This window comes from Erpetoichthys calabaricus, chromosome 9 (genome assembly GCF_900747795.2).
Source record: "Erpetoichthys calabaricus chromosome 9, fErpCal1.3, whole genome shotgun sequence".
Lineage (NCBI taxonomy): Eukaryota > Metazoa > Chordata > Cladistia > Polypteriformes > Polypteridae > Erpetoichthys > Erpetoichthys calabaricus.
In genome coordinates, this window is record NC_041402.2 from 11,375,827 (window position 1) to 11,390,210 (window position 14,384).

General features: G+C 42.5%; 1 protein-coding gene across 1 annotated transcript in view; it reads right to left on the reverse strand.

Annotated features, from left to right (window-relative positions):
• Positions 1-14,384, reverse strand: part of adgrd2 (adhesion G protein-coupled receptor D2) — a 324,978-nt gene that overhangs the window by 219,104 nt on the left and 91,490 nt on the right. The window lies entirely within an intron of this gene.

Below are 14,384 nucleotides of genomic sequence, written 5' to 3' on the forward strand. Positions count from 1 at the left end.
AAAAAAGTTTACTTGAGGTTTTTGCAAATTTATTAAAAATAAAAAAACTGAGAAAGCACATGTACATAAGTATTCACAGCCTTTGCCATGAAACTCAAATTGAGCTCAGGTGCCTCCTGTTCCCCCTGATCATCCTTGAGATGTTTCTGCAGCTTCATTGGAGTCCACCTGTGGTAAATTCAGTTGACTGGACATGATTTGGAAAGGCACACACCTGTCTATATAAGGTCCCACAGTTGACAGTTCATGTCAGAGCACAAACCAAGCGTGAAGTCAAAGGAATTGTCTATAGACCTCCGAGACAGGATTGTCTCGAGGCACAAATCTGGGGAAGGTTACAGAAAAATTTCTGCTGCTTTGAAGGTCCCAATGAGCACAGTGGCCTCAATCATCCATAAGTGGAAGAAGTTCGAAACCACCAGGACTCTTCCTAGAGCTGGCCGGCCATCTAAACTGAGCGATCGGGGGAGAAGGGCCTTAGTCAGGGAGATGACCAAGAACCTGATGGTCACTCTGTCAGAGGTCCAGAGGTCCTCTGTGGACAGAGGAGAACCTTCCAGAAGGACAACCATCTCTGCAGCAATCCACCAATCAGGCTTGTATGGTAGAGTGGCCAGACGGAAGCCACTCCTTAGTGAAAGGCACATGGCAGCCCGCCTGGAGTTTGCCAAAAGGCACCTGAAGGACTCTCAGACCATGAGAAAGAAAATTCTCTGGTCTGATGAGACAAAGATTGAACTCTTTGGTGTGAATGCCAGGTGTCACGTTTGGAGGAAACCTGGCACCATCCCTACAGTGAAGCATGGTGGTGGCAGCATCATGCTGTGGGGATGTTTTTCAGCGGCAGGGACTGGGAGACTAGTCAGGATAAAGGGAACGATGACTGCAGCAATGTACAGAGATATCCTGGATGAAAACCTGCTCCAGAGCGCTCTTGACCTCAGACTGGGGCGACGGTTCATCTTTCAGCAGGACAACGACCCTAAGCACACAGCCAAGATATCAAAGGAGTGGCTTCAGGACAACTCTGTGAATGTCCTTGAGTGGCCCAGCCAGAGCCCAGACTTGAATCCGATTGAACATCTCTGGAGAGATCTTAAAATGGCTGTGCACCGACGATAGATATGAAAGGCACTATATAATAGATAGATAGATAGATATATAGATAGATAGATAGATAGATAGATAGATAGATAGATAGATAGATAGATAGATAGATAGATAGATAGATAGATAGATAGACATGAAAGGCACAATATAATAAATGTTGCCTCACAGTATGGAGATGATGGTTCACACCCAGGGTCCTGTCTGAATGGAATTTGCATGTTCTCCCCGTGTCTGTGTGGCTATCCTACCATAGTCCAAAGACATGCAGGTAGATTTGAGACACTAAAATTGGTCCCAATGTGTGTGTGTGTGTGTGGACCCCTGTCCAATGGATCGTTCCTGCCTTGCACCATCTGCTTGCTGGGATGAGCCGACTCTGCTCAGGCTTAGCAATGGTACGGTAGCATTCCATTATCTTATCCCATTTAGAAAGAAAAAAAAAAACATTTCAATTAGGGGAAAAAAATTCATACCTGAAGAACTACGGAGAAGGAAGAATATCAGACAGAGACAGATAGAAAGAAAGGCGCTATAAGACGCATAGATAGGAAAGGCACTATAGACAGACAGACCTTACTAATGGCTTCAGAACACTGCGCTGATGTAGACAGTGAGTGATGAGTCCACTTTGAGTCCCGGGTCCTTCTCATGAGGTGGACTTCAAGTTTTAAACCTCCTCTTGTGCATTCAACTCTAACATTTCTGTTTCCTACATGTGACACTTTATATACATACACTGAATCGTTCTTTATCTCATGCAGGCTTGTGGATGCAATTTTAAATCTGCTCTTCATCTTTTGTGTGATTGAGATCTTTTCACAGTAATTTGTTTTATCTCATCTAATAAAACCCATCCTGACTGAATATAAAAAGAATAACTAGCTAGCTGTTAAAGGTACTATATAATAGATAGATAGATAGATAGATAGATAGATAGATAGATAGATAGATAGATAGATAGATAGATAGATAGATAGATAGATAGATAGATAGATAGATAGATAGATTTTCTTAAGGTCTTGTTACAGAAGAGTAAACGAGTAATAGATTCATTTTTGCAGTAGCTAATTGTTACCATTGTTTTATTGTGTTTTATTTATATCTGTTTTTTACAAAATAAAAATAAAGGATTTGTGTTTATTAAATTCTCCCTGATGATCTTAACAATTAACGTTTTTTTTTCTTCTAAAATAATGGTAACTAATTTTACCTTGTCAGCACTCGGGAAGGATGGGATGGGGAGACCTGGAGGGCACCATGGAATTGTTTGCCTCGGACCCCCAGAGTCCCTAGAATCGTCGCTGCTGTGAGTCAATGTTGTACAACAATAATATGTTGAAACTCCTAAGGGGGCTGGGGGGGGGACTGGAGATTTTTTTAGGTAAATGCTTATTGCAGGCATGGTATGCCAGCTGCAGACAGCGTCGTTGGGGTTTTAGGTCATCACCAGGGTCTTATTTTGCCCAGTCACTTATCCTGTCACTATTCACATTGCAGAAGACAGGATATTATTTTATTACATTTCTGGCCAGCAGTCCTAAAAACACTGGCAGATTTTCAAAAGATATCCAGACTCAAAATCAATCTCAATAAAAGTGGGCACTTTCCAGTGAATTGTCTGGCACACAATATCGGACTGGACCCATTCCCATTTATTTTAGCAGATCAGTTTAAATATCTAGGAGTAAATATCACAAGCAAATATAACGGTCTTTTCAACAAAATTTTGCTGTCTGCATGGAAAAAAATTAAACAAGATGTGCATAGATGGTCTACCCTCCATCTTACATTAGCAGGGAGAATCAACACTGTTAAGATGAACATCCTTCCCAAGCTTCTCGTATTTTCGCTGGAAACGGTGAAGGCGGGAGGAGTAGTAATTGGGCATTAAAAAGTTGGTACGACGCTGGGAAAATTGCATCACAAACGAAGGTGACTATATAGAAAAGTGATGTAATTTGTTTTTGAAATTCTTAATAAATAAAGTTAAAAAAAAGTGAGGAAACTTTTTGAATGTCACTCGTACATTAATAGTACTAGGGTGTTGTACCGTGTTAGCCATTATGAATGTAGAGAAAAGCCAAGCCAGATGACACCTTTTATTGGCTAACTAAAAAGATTACAATATGCAAGCTTTCGAGGCAACTCAGGCCCCTTCTTCAGGCGAGATGTCATCAGAGTTACATCTCACCTGAAGAAGGGGCCTGAGTTGCCTTGAAAGCTTGCATATTGTAATCTTTGTAGTTAGCCAATAAAAGGTGTCATCTTGCTTGGCTTTTCTCTACACTCGTACATTAACAAATCACTTTTTTAAGAAATTAGATTCAATCATAACCTCATTTATTTGGAATTCGAAACATCCACACATCCAAAAGGGAGACTCTACAGAGACTAAAACAGAAGGTGGCATGGCACTACCTAACTTTCAATTCTCTTACTGCGGGCAGATATACAGGCCAGAAAGACCAGGACATCGGCACAAATTGATGAACTTACACAAGGCTGGTCCACAATAGGATTAAAATCTTGCAGTACTTCCTAATGGGGCGGCACTGTGGCGTAGTGGTAGCGCTGCTGCCTCGCAGTACTGGGTTCGCTTCCCGGGTCCTCCCTGCGTGGAGTTTGCATGTTTTCCCCGTGTCTGCGTGGGTTTCCTCCCACAGTCCAAAGACATGTAGGTTAGGTGCATTGGCCATCCTAAATTGTCGCTTGGTGTGTGTGCCCTGCGGTGGGCTGGCGCCCTGCCCATTGATTTGTTCCTGCCTTGCGCCCCGTGTTGGCTGAGATTGCATCCAGCAGACCCCCGTGGCTTGGATAATGACTGACTGAGTACTCCTTAATTTTCCCTGGTAAATACAAATTATCATCAGTACACTAACAATCAAAATTGCCCTTCTTTCTCTCAGAATACAGACCCAATGTAGGAAGCACTTTACGACAGAGAAGCTTTTATCCGTTGCGCCTCCACATGACAACCACCTTTTTTTCCACCCTTTTGAAACATGCACAGTAAGGAAAACGTCTGGGATTAAAACACTTAGACACCTGTACATTGATAATGTTTTGCAGCCTATATGAACAATCATGCTTCAAGTTCAACCTCTCATCAAAACAATTATTCCAATACTTTCAAGGTAGAAACTTTGCTAAACAGAAGCTGCCCAGTTTTCCTCACGTCACACTTTGTTCTAATCCAGAAGAAAGTATTGATCAGTCTTGAAGACTCAGCATATCTGCAATCTATAAAAATATCTTAACCCTTAAACTGCCACAGGGTTAATGTACCCCTGGACACCAAATACTTTTTTGCTGCACTTTTTAAGTAAGCGTCACAATTCACAAAGAAAATGTGAAATTTTAATGGAACACGTATTTTTTCTCATGCAAAGAGCATCACAATTAGTGCAACATGCTGCCAATGAACTGAACTACTGAAACGATCTATTATTATATGTACAAGATGCTAGTAATTCACCGAGCCAACTGAGCTTGAACTGGCCGCACACAAGCACACAGAGGTCAATGCTGATGCTGGCAGGCCAGTCTAGTGCAGTGGCTCAATACCAGGGACAGTGAGGCTGCAGTGCTGCAGGGGGCGCCAGTGGTCAAGAGCTGGCGGCTCAACGAGTATACGGCACGGACTGATCAGCTCCGGCGTGCTGGCTATTTGCTCTAGCAAGCAACTATAGCCAATTCCGGCAGTTTAAGTGTTAAACTTCCTTCCTTTTAAAGATCCCAGAGTACTTTAGGGGACAGGATTTCTCACTCAACACTTCAGAAATGGAGTGGAAGGCAGCCATGCATAGAATTTACTCAAGCTCCATATGCGCAAAGTACTCAATCATTCAACTTTCATCTGGGCACAACTGTCTTGTTTAACTCTTTTAGCGCGGATGTCGACTTTTGTCGACAGGAGGGGTTGAGGGCGAATGTCAACAAAAGTCGACATCCAGGGATAGAGGGCGACAATCAGCTGTTAATGGTGACAAAACTTACTGTCACGTCGCAGGCATTCCCTCTGTGCTTGGAGGAATGCTAGACTCGTTGACTCGTTGACTAATCCTTACGTGTGCGTGAGTTGCGAAATGTAAACAATGGCAAGATGGCATCGAGATGTCACAAGGGAGCGAAGGAAGTGCAGAAAAGAAAACACTCGGCAGACGATGTTTTGCGCATTATCGCGGAGTCGGACTCTGATTTTTCAGAATCGGATTTTACTGGCAGTGATCAGGAGATCGAACAAGAGAGTGAGAAGCCGGCATCAGCTGATCAGACACCAGCCGATGCCGCGCCAGCTGATCCGCTGCCAGATGAGTGCATTCACACAGCCGATGCATCTACGGCAAGGTTCGCGTGGAAGGAATCCACAGACATTGATCCGTGGGAGCTGAACTGGCTTCACAAGACGGCATGGCTTGCTGTTGGACACGACAGATCACCCGCTGCTGGACTACTTCAGGCTGCTCTCTCCTGATGCTGCTTTTCAGCTACTGTCAGACGAGACAAACAGGTAGGCAGAGAAATTTTTTGAATCACGGGCTGCACTTGCATCACATTCTCGTTTTTCAAAGTGGAAACCCACAACAAAAGACGAGATGAAGCGCGCTGTGGCATTACAAATAGAGATGGGACAGAACTGGTGATATAACTTCAGGGAGCATTGGTCCAAACGTGCTTTGTCCCCTGGTGGCTTTGGACAGGCTATGCAGTGTGATGATAGGTACGTGCTCCTGCAAAGTTTTATTCACTTCTGTAATAAACAGAAGCAAATCCCATGGGGTGAGCCAGGCATAAAGTTCAGCCCCTGCTTGACATTGTGGAACCAACATAGAAACAATTTTATCAGCCTGGCTGTGATTTGTCTGTGCATGAATCTATGATAAAATAAAAGGGACACCTTTTTTCTGCAAATATATGCCAGACAAGCCCACAAAGTATGGCATAAAGGATTTTGTACTGGCAGAAGCAAACACTGGTTTATGCCTGAAAGTAATTACATATACAGGAAAGTATTTCTTTCAAAGAGAGAACTGTCCGTTGACAAGTCAGGTTGTGCTGGAGCTGCTTCAGGGCTATGAACATTTGGGTCATGTTGTGGACAATTTTTATACATGCCCAGAATTGTTCATGGAGCTACAGAGCACAGGAATTGGAGCTTGTGGCACAGTGAGGGTGAACAGGAGACACAGGCCTTCACAGTTGAAGCCAGACAGGCTGAAGAGGAAAAGAGGTGACAATACGGTTTTCATGCGGGCAGATAACTTGGTGGCAGTGGCATGGCACGATGGCAAACGGGTGACTTGTCTCTCTACAGTACACACTAACAATATATGTGAGAAAGTGCAGCAACAGACAATTGAAAAGTAGGCACCAAAGAAACACGTATTGTAAGCAGTGCAATGTGGCAAGGACTGAAATTGGCTGCTTTGAGCGAGATCAGACTTTGCTGTGTAAAATGTATGTGATATGTATGTGAAATCATAGAGTATGCAGGCTCATACAACATGCAAGACAGTAACATTTGTCAAAAGGAAATACTTTATGTTGATTTCAATTGCTTTGTGTTCATTTTTAAAAAAAAGTTAGTTTTTGGAAAAATATTCAGCCCAGGGAGAAAAAAAAACAAATAAAATTAGCCCTAAAAGAGTTAAATTTGTCCAAAATGTTTCCAGGGCAAAATCCAACCTGTGAACGTTGCAAACGAGCTCCAGCATCATTGAGCCACATGTTTTGGGTATGCAACAAATGAACATCATTTTGGACAAAAATCTGTGAAGGCCTGGTTTCACAATCACCCCATACCCATTAACAGCTGTGTTTGGGGGGCTCACAGAGGGGCTTAACATGGAGAAGGACAAACAGACTGTAATGGCCTTTACTACACAACTAGCACGTGGACTTATCTTGTCTTACTTATCAAACTGGAAGAATCCCAGCCCACCACTTTTAAGTCAGTGGGTAACTGATGTTCTATGCTATTTGAAATTGGAAAAAAATCAAATTCTTACTTAGAAGATCTGAGCAAAACTTTTTTAAAATATAGCAGGATCTAATCAACAACATTTTAGAACAAGCTCCCATTTCAAAGGAAAAGGCGACCCTTCTTTTCTTGTTCCTATTATACAGTAGCTTTGGCTCTCCTCTCTTTCTCTTGGGTGGGAGTTGAATTTGGCTTTGTTTGCTTTAAGTTTGACTTGATTGTGTTGGAATGTTAACAGCTTCTCATTCAAATCAATTCTTCTTCTTCTTCTTTCGGCTGCACCCGTTAGGGGTCGCCACAGCGGATCATCTTCTTCCTGTCCTCTTCATCTTGTTCTGTCATACCCATCACCTGCATGTCCCCTCTCACCACATCCATAAACGTATCCTTAGTACCCTTCTCCCAATATACCCCTCATCTCTCCTCTGCACATGTCCAAACCAACGCAATCTCGCCTCTCTGACTTTGTCTCCCAACCGTCCAACTTGAGCCGACCCTCTAACGTCCTCATTTCTAATCCTGTCCAACCCCGTCACACCCAATGCCAATCTCAACATCTTTAACTCTGCCACCTCCAGCTCTGTCTCCTGCTTTCTGGTCAGTGCCACCGTCTCTAACTCATATAACATAGCTGGTCTCACTACCGTGTTGTAGACCTTCCCTTTCACTCTTGCCGATATCCGTCTGTCACAAATCACTCCTGACACTCTTCTCCACCCATTCCACCCTTCCTGAACTCTCTTTTTCACCTCTCTTCCAAAATCCCCATTACTCTGTACTGTTGATCCCAAGTATTTAAACTCCTCCATCTTCGCCAGCTCTACTCCCTGCATCCTCACCATTCCACTGACCTCCCTCTCATTTACACACATGTATTCTGTCTTGTCCCTACTGACCTTCATTGCTCTCCTCTCTAGAGCATATCTCCACCTCTCCAGGGTTTCCTCAACCTGCTCCCTACTATCGCTACATATCACAATGTCATCAGCAAATATCACAGTCCACGGGGACTCCTGTCTAATCTTGTCTGTCAACCTGTCCATCACCATTGCAAATAAAAAAGGGATTTTAATTCTAATTAAAATCAAATAAAAAAGAAAAATATATTTTATTAAATTTGGATGTTATTTTTTGATAAAAATCCAGGAAAATGTAAACTTACCAAAGGTTTAAGAATCTGTTCTAAAAAAGCATTATAACTCACAAATGTATGTTAGAAGAAGAAAATAAACTTTATTTCTGATGTTTTGTGCCCAGACCTTTATTTCCTGTACCAGTTTACAGGTCTGCCTATTTATCTTAAGTGAAGAGATGATAATTCAGCGTACCAAGTGCTTAAGAAATTTTAGCAATTCTAAACACTGGATTTAATACATGTGATTCTGTATATACATTGTAGGAAGATTAACCAGACAGCAGATGGCAGCGTAGCAAAGATTACCAATGGAATAAGCAGGGAGTTTTAATCAGTTACAAAACTGCAGAGTATAGATATACATTTACTGTGGTAGTAACTGATGTTGTATTTAATTTGAGGATTTCATCAAGAGATCTGCTCTTGATTTTATTTATATATATATATATAAAACGTTCGGCTTCGCTGTGTTGTAAATTGTCGGAAACCGGAACATGGGCGCTTTTGCTTAGAGTTTAAGAAGTGTTTTTTGAATGTTGATTGATGAAAAGCGCCCACGCTTTTATTTTATGATGTATGAGAAGGCGGCACGGTGGCGCAGTGGGTTGCGCTGCTGCCTCACAGTTAGGAGACCAGGGTTCGCTTCCCGGGTCCTCCCTGCATGGAGTTTGCATGTTCTCCCCGTGTCTGCGTGGGTTTCCTCCTGGTGCTCCGGTTTCCTCCCACAGTCCAAAGACATGCAATTTAGGTGGATTGGCGATTCTAAATTGGCCCTAGTGTGTGCTTGGTGTGTGGATGTGTTTGTGTGTGTCCTGCGGTGGGTTGGCACCCTGCCCAGGATTGGTTCCCTGCCTTGTGCCCTGTGTTGGCTGGGATTGGCTCCAGCAGACCCCCGTGACCCTGTGTTCGGATTCAGCGGGTTGGAAAATGGATGGATGGAGGTCTGTGATACGGTTTGCATATTTGCAGCTGGAGATCCACAAAGGGAGAAAAATGAATCACGTATCATGAAGTAGTTTTCTATTCCTGAGCTTTCAACCCCTGCCAGGGGTCTTCATCAGGGGATAATGCTTAGACTTACAAGAATCAAAGGCAATATATAGCAAAACATTACGTGGAGGGGGTGGGTGGGAGGTGAACCTCCCACAGCAACACTTACTTAACTTTTTTTTTAATACAAAAGGGTTGTATAATGTGCATAATTTACCAAGAACACCAATAATTTTTCTAATGTACTAACCAAAAAGTAATAAAAAGTGCCTAGCCTACCAGAAACAAGAATTTCATACTGTACTCACCATTTAATTTGACATCTTTGGCTTGCAGGAAGGGAGGAGAATGAAATGGATGGTGGTTATTGTTTGGAAGGAGCTATACAATTCTTTTCTTTGTAAAATTGTCGAGATGGTGGATTTCGACATGATGTACATATTAGCGAGATCTGTCACACGAACGCTACTCTCATATTTCCACACAATTTCCTTCTTCGTTTTGATTGTGATCGCTTTCTTTACCTTCGTTACCTTCTCGTCCTTCCTTAGTAATTAGCGAAATAAATTATATAAATCACTGCACTGACCGAAATTACATCACAAACACATGTATCTGGGCTCCGACTGACGCTTACAAACACTCTCGGCTGTTTGTTTACAATCGCACAAGCGGATACACGTGACCGCATTCAGGTCGTAACGCAAGATGTTGGTCGTAATTCAAAACAAAAATTTTGGTCGTAAACTAAGTTGTTCGCATGTCAGGCCAGTTGTATATTGAGGGTCAACTGTGTATATATATATATATATATATATATATATACAGTGTATCCGGAAAGTATTCACAGTGCATCACTTTTTCCACATTTTGTTATGTTACAGCCTTATTCCAAAATGGATTAAATTAATTTTTTTCCTCTGAATTCTACACACAACACCCCACAATGACAACGTGAAAAAAGTTTATTTGAGATTTTTGCAAATTTATTAAAAAATAAAAAAATTGAGAAATCCCATGTACATAAGTATTCACAGCCTTTGCCATGAAGCTCCAAATTGAGCTCAGGTGCATCCTGTTTCCCCTGATCATCCTTGAGATGTTTCTGCAGCTACATTGGAGTCCACCTGTGGTAAATTCAGTTGACTGGACATGATTTGGAAAGGCACACACCTGTCTATATAAGGTCCCACAGTTGACAGTTCATGTCAGAGCACAAACCAAGCATGAATTCAAAGGAATTGTCTGTAGACCTCCGAGACAGGATTGCCTCGAGGCACAAATCTGGGGAAGGTTACAGAAAAATTTCTGCTGCTTTGAAGGTCCCAATGAGCACAGTGACCTCCATCATCCGTAAGTGGAAGAAGTTTGAAACCACCAGGACTCTTCCTAGAGCTGGCCGGCCATCTAAACTGAGCGATCGGGGGGAGAAGGGCTTTAGTCAGGGAGGTGACCAAGAACCCAATGGTCACTCTGTCAGAGCTCCAGAGGTCCTCTGTGGAGAGAGGAGAACCTTCCAGAAGGACAACCATCTCTGCAGCAATCCACCAATCAGGCCTGTATGGTAGAGTGGCCAGACGGAAGCCACTCCTTAGTAAAAAGCACATGGCAGCCCGTCTGGAGTTTGTCAAAAGGCACCTGAAGGACTCTCAGACCATGAGAAAGAAAATTCTCTGGTCTGATGAGACAAAGATTGAACTCTTTGGTGTGAATGCCAGGCGTCACGTTTGGAGGAAACCTGGCACCGCTCATCACCAGGCCAATACCATCCCTTCAGTGAAGCATGGTGGTGGCAGCATCATGCTGTGGGGATGTTTTTCAGTGGCAGGAACTGGCAGACTAGTCAGGATAAAGGGAAAGATGACTGCAGCAATGTACAGAGACATCCTGGATGAAAACCTGCTCCAGAGCGCTCTTGACCTCAGACTGGGGGCGACGGTTCATCTTTCAGCAGGACAACGACCCTAAGCACACAGCCAAGATATCAAAGGAGTGGCTTCAGGACAACTCTGTGAATGTCCTTGAGTGGCCCAGCCAGAGCCCAGACTTGAATCTGATTGAACATCTCTGGAGAGATCTTAAAATGGCTGTGCACCGACGCTTCCCATCCAACCTGATGGAGCTTGAGAGGTGCTGCAAAGAGGAATGGGCGAAACTGGCCAAGGATAGGTGTGCCAAGCTTGTGGCATCATATTCAACAAGACTTGAGGCTGGAATTGCTGCCAAAGGGGCATCGACAAAGTATTGAGCAAAGGCTGTGAATACTTATGTACATGGGATTTCTCAGTTTTTTATTTTTAATAAATTTGCAAAAACCTCAAGTAAACTTTTTTCACGTTGTTATTATGGGGTGTTGTGTGTAGAATTCTGAGGAAAAAATGAATTTAATCCATTTTGGAATAAGGCTGTAACATAACAAAATGTGGAAAAAGTGATGTGCTGTGAATACTTTCCCGATGCACTGTACTGTATGTAGTGGCATGAAAGAGTCTGTGCCTCCTTACTCAAAAACTGTGAATAGTTAAGTGAGCAGAAGATAAACTGATCAACAAAACGCATCAAGTTAAAGATGACACATTTCTTTAATATTTTAAACGAGTACATTTTATAATATATATGTTTCTACTAATTACAGGTACAAAATACCAAAAAAATTGAAAAGGGCCTGAAGCAAAAGTCTGGGCCACCGACATGGTCAGTACTTAGTAAGAACCCCTTTGGTGAGTATATCAATGCTTGTAAAGTCTTTTTGTAGCCAGCTAAGTACCTTTCAGTTCTTACTTGGGGTCTTTTCGCCCATTCGTCCTTGCAAAAGGCTTCTAATTCTGCAAGATTTTTAGGCCATGCACTGCTCTCTCTTTTGAAATCTCTCCACAGATTTCAGTGATGTTTAGGTCAAGGGGGCTGAAAGGGTCCTGGCAAAACCATCAGCTTACGCATCTTGAGGAATTTATTCCATTGTAGATGTGGAGGTGTGTTTCAGATCATGATCTTGTTGTAGGACCCACCTTCTATTTAACTTCGTCTTTTTTACAGATGGTGTGGTGTTTGCTTCCAGAATTTGATGGTATTAATTTGACTCCATTCTTCCCTCTACCAATGACCTGTTCCCTGTGCCACTGGCTGCAGCACAAGCCCAAAGCTGATCAGTCCACTGCCAGACTTTTTCTTTTCCTGGAATTCGGCTCCCTTTCTTTTTCTAAACATACCTTTGCACAATGTGGCCAAAAAGTTCTACTTGGACTTCATCGGTCCACAGGACTTGTTTTCCAAAACACATTAGGCTTGTTTGGGTGTTCATTTGCAAAGTTCAGGCGCGGAATTTTGTGGCGAGGACTTGTGGAGGTTTTCTTCTGCGGACTCTGTCATGAAGGTCCTATTTGTTGAGGTGTCTCTGCACAGTAGAACAGTGGACCACCACTCCAGAGTCTGCTACACCTTCCTGAAGGTCTTTTGCAGTCAAACAGGGGTTTTTATTTGCCTTTCTAACAATCCAAGTTCCTTCAGAAAGTTTACTTGGTCTTCCAGACCTCACCCAAACACAAGCACTTAATTTAAAGTCAGTAAATAAATAGAAGCCCTGAGGCTAAGGACTCTCTTTAGGGTCCCTGATCTTAAGAATTTGTCTCAGGGCCCTTATGTTAAACCCAATATTAAATGTATGACTTTTAACCTTTTATAATCCCTAAATATAAAATATTTATAAACCTAAGATTTCTTAAAACAGTTTATTTTAGTCATTTTCTTAGAAAACTTTTTTTTTTTCCAAAATATAGAAAGAGTTTGTTTTACCTGTAATTGTAAGATTCAACGGTAGGGGGCACTCTTCTTGAACCCCTACACGATAAGTCTTGTTTTATGCCGGTTTTTAAACCATTTTAAAAATATATTTAAAATATTTATTTATTTATTGAAAAAAAAAACACTTAAGAGAATAGTTTTATGGGTTTAAAATTTATAGGAATTCTTATTTAAGGATGGGTTATAAATCATTTAAAATTAAGTTTGAGTCACAGAATAGTGTACCAGTGCTTGCCTATGTGGCTCACATCACCTACTCTAATCTTGACCTCCACCATTCCTGTTAGCTGCCATTTCTTAATAACATTACAAACTGAAGAATCAGCGACCTGAAAATGCTCTGACTTGATTTCATTTAAGAAGAATTAAGTGGCTAGGACTTGCGAGTTTTGATGGGCTCAATGGCCTGTTCTCCTGGGGCACCAAGTAGGTGGTCTCTAGCTGTAGACCTCCAGAGCTCTGTCCTTTTATATTATAGATAAGAGTAGGGTTGTGGTAGGGTTAGCCGACTCAAATCATGCCATATTAACACAGAGAACCACAGACACATGGAATAAGTGACCAAGTAGCGTGGTAGGCAGTAGGACTTTAGTGGCCTTCAAAACTCAACTTGATCTTTTTTTAGAAGAATTAAGAGGATAGGACTGACGAGCTTTGTGGGGCTCAATGGCCTGTTCTCCTGGAGCACCAAGTAGATGGCGCTGACTGCAATGGGTGGGCCAAGTAGGTGGAGTCTAGCTGTATACCTCCAGAGCTCCGCCCTTTTACACTATGGTTAAGATTGCGGTTGTTTGAGGGCTGTCCGACTCAAACAATGCCAGGTTCACACAGAGAACCATAGACACATGGAATAAGTGACCAAGTAGTTTTGTGGACAGTAGGACTTTAGGGACCTTCAAAACTCGACTTGATGTTATTTTAGAAGAATTCAGTGGACAGGACTGGTGAGCTTTGTTGGGCTGAATGGCCTGTTCTCCTGGAGCTCCAAGTAGGTGGAGATGACTCCAATGGGTGGCACAAGTAGGTGGAGTCTAGCTGTACACTTCCAGAGCTCCGCCCTTTTACACTGTGGTTAAGATTGCGGTTGTTTGAGGGCTGTCTGACTCAAACAATGCCAAGTTCACACAGAGAACCACAGACACATGGAATAAGTGACCAAGTAGTGTTGTGGACAGGAGGACTTTAGGGACCTTCAAAACTCAACTTGATGTTATTTTAGAAGAATTCAGTGGACAGGACTGGTGAGCTTTGTTGGGCTGAATGGCCTGTTCTCCTGGAGCTCCAAGTAGGTGGAGATGACTCCAATGGGTGGCCCAAGTAGGTGGAGTCTAGCTGTAGATCTCTAGAGCTCCGCCCTTTTACACTATG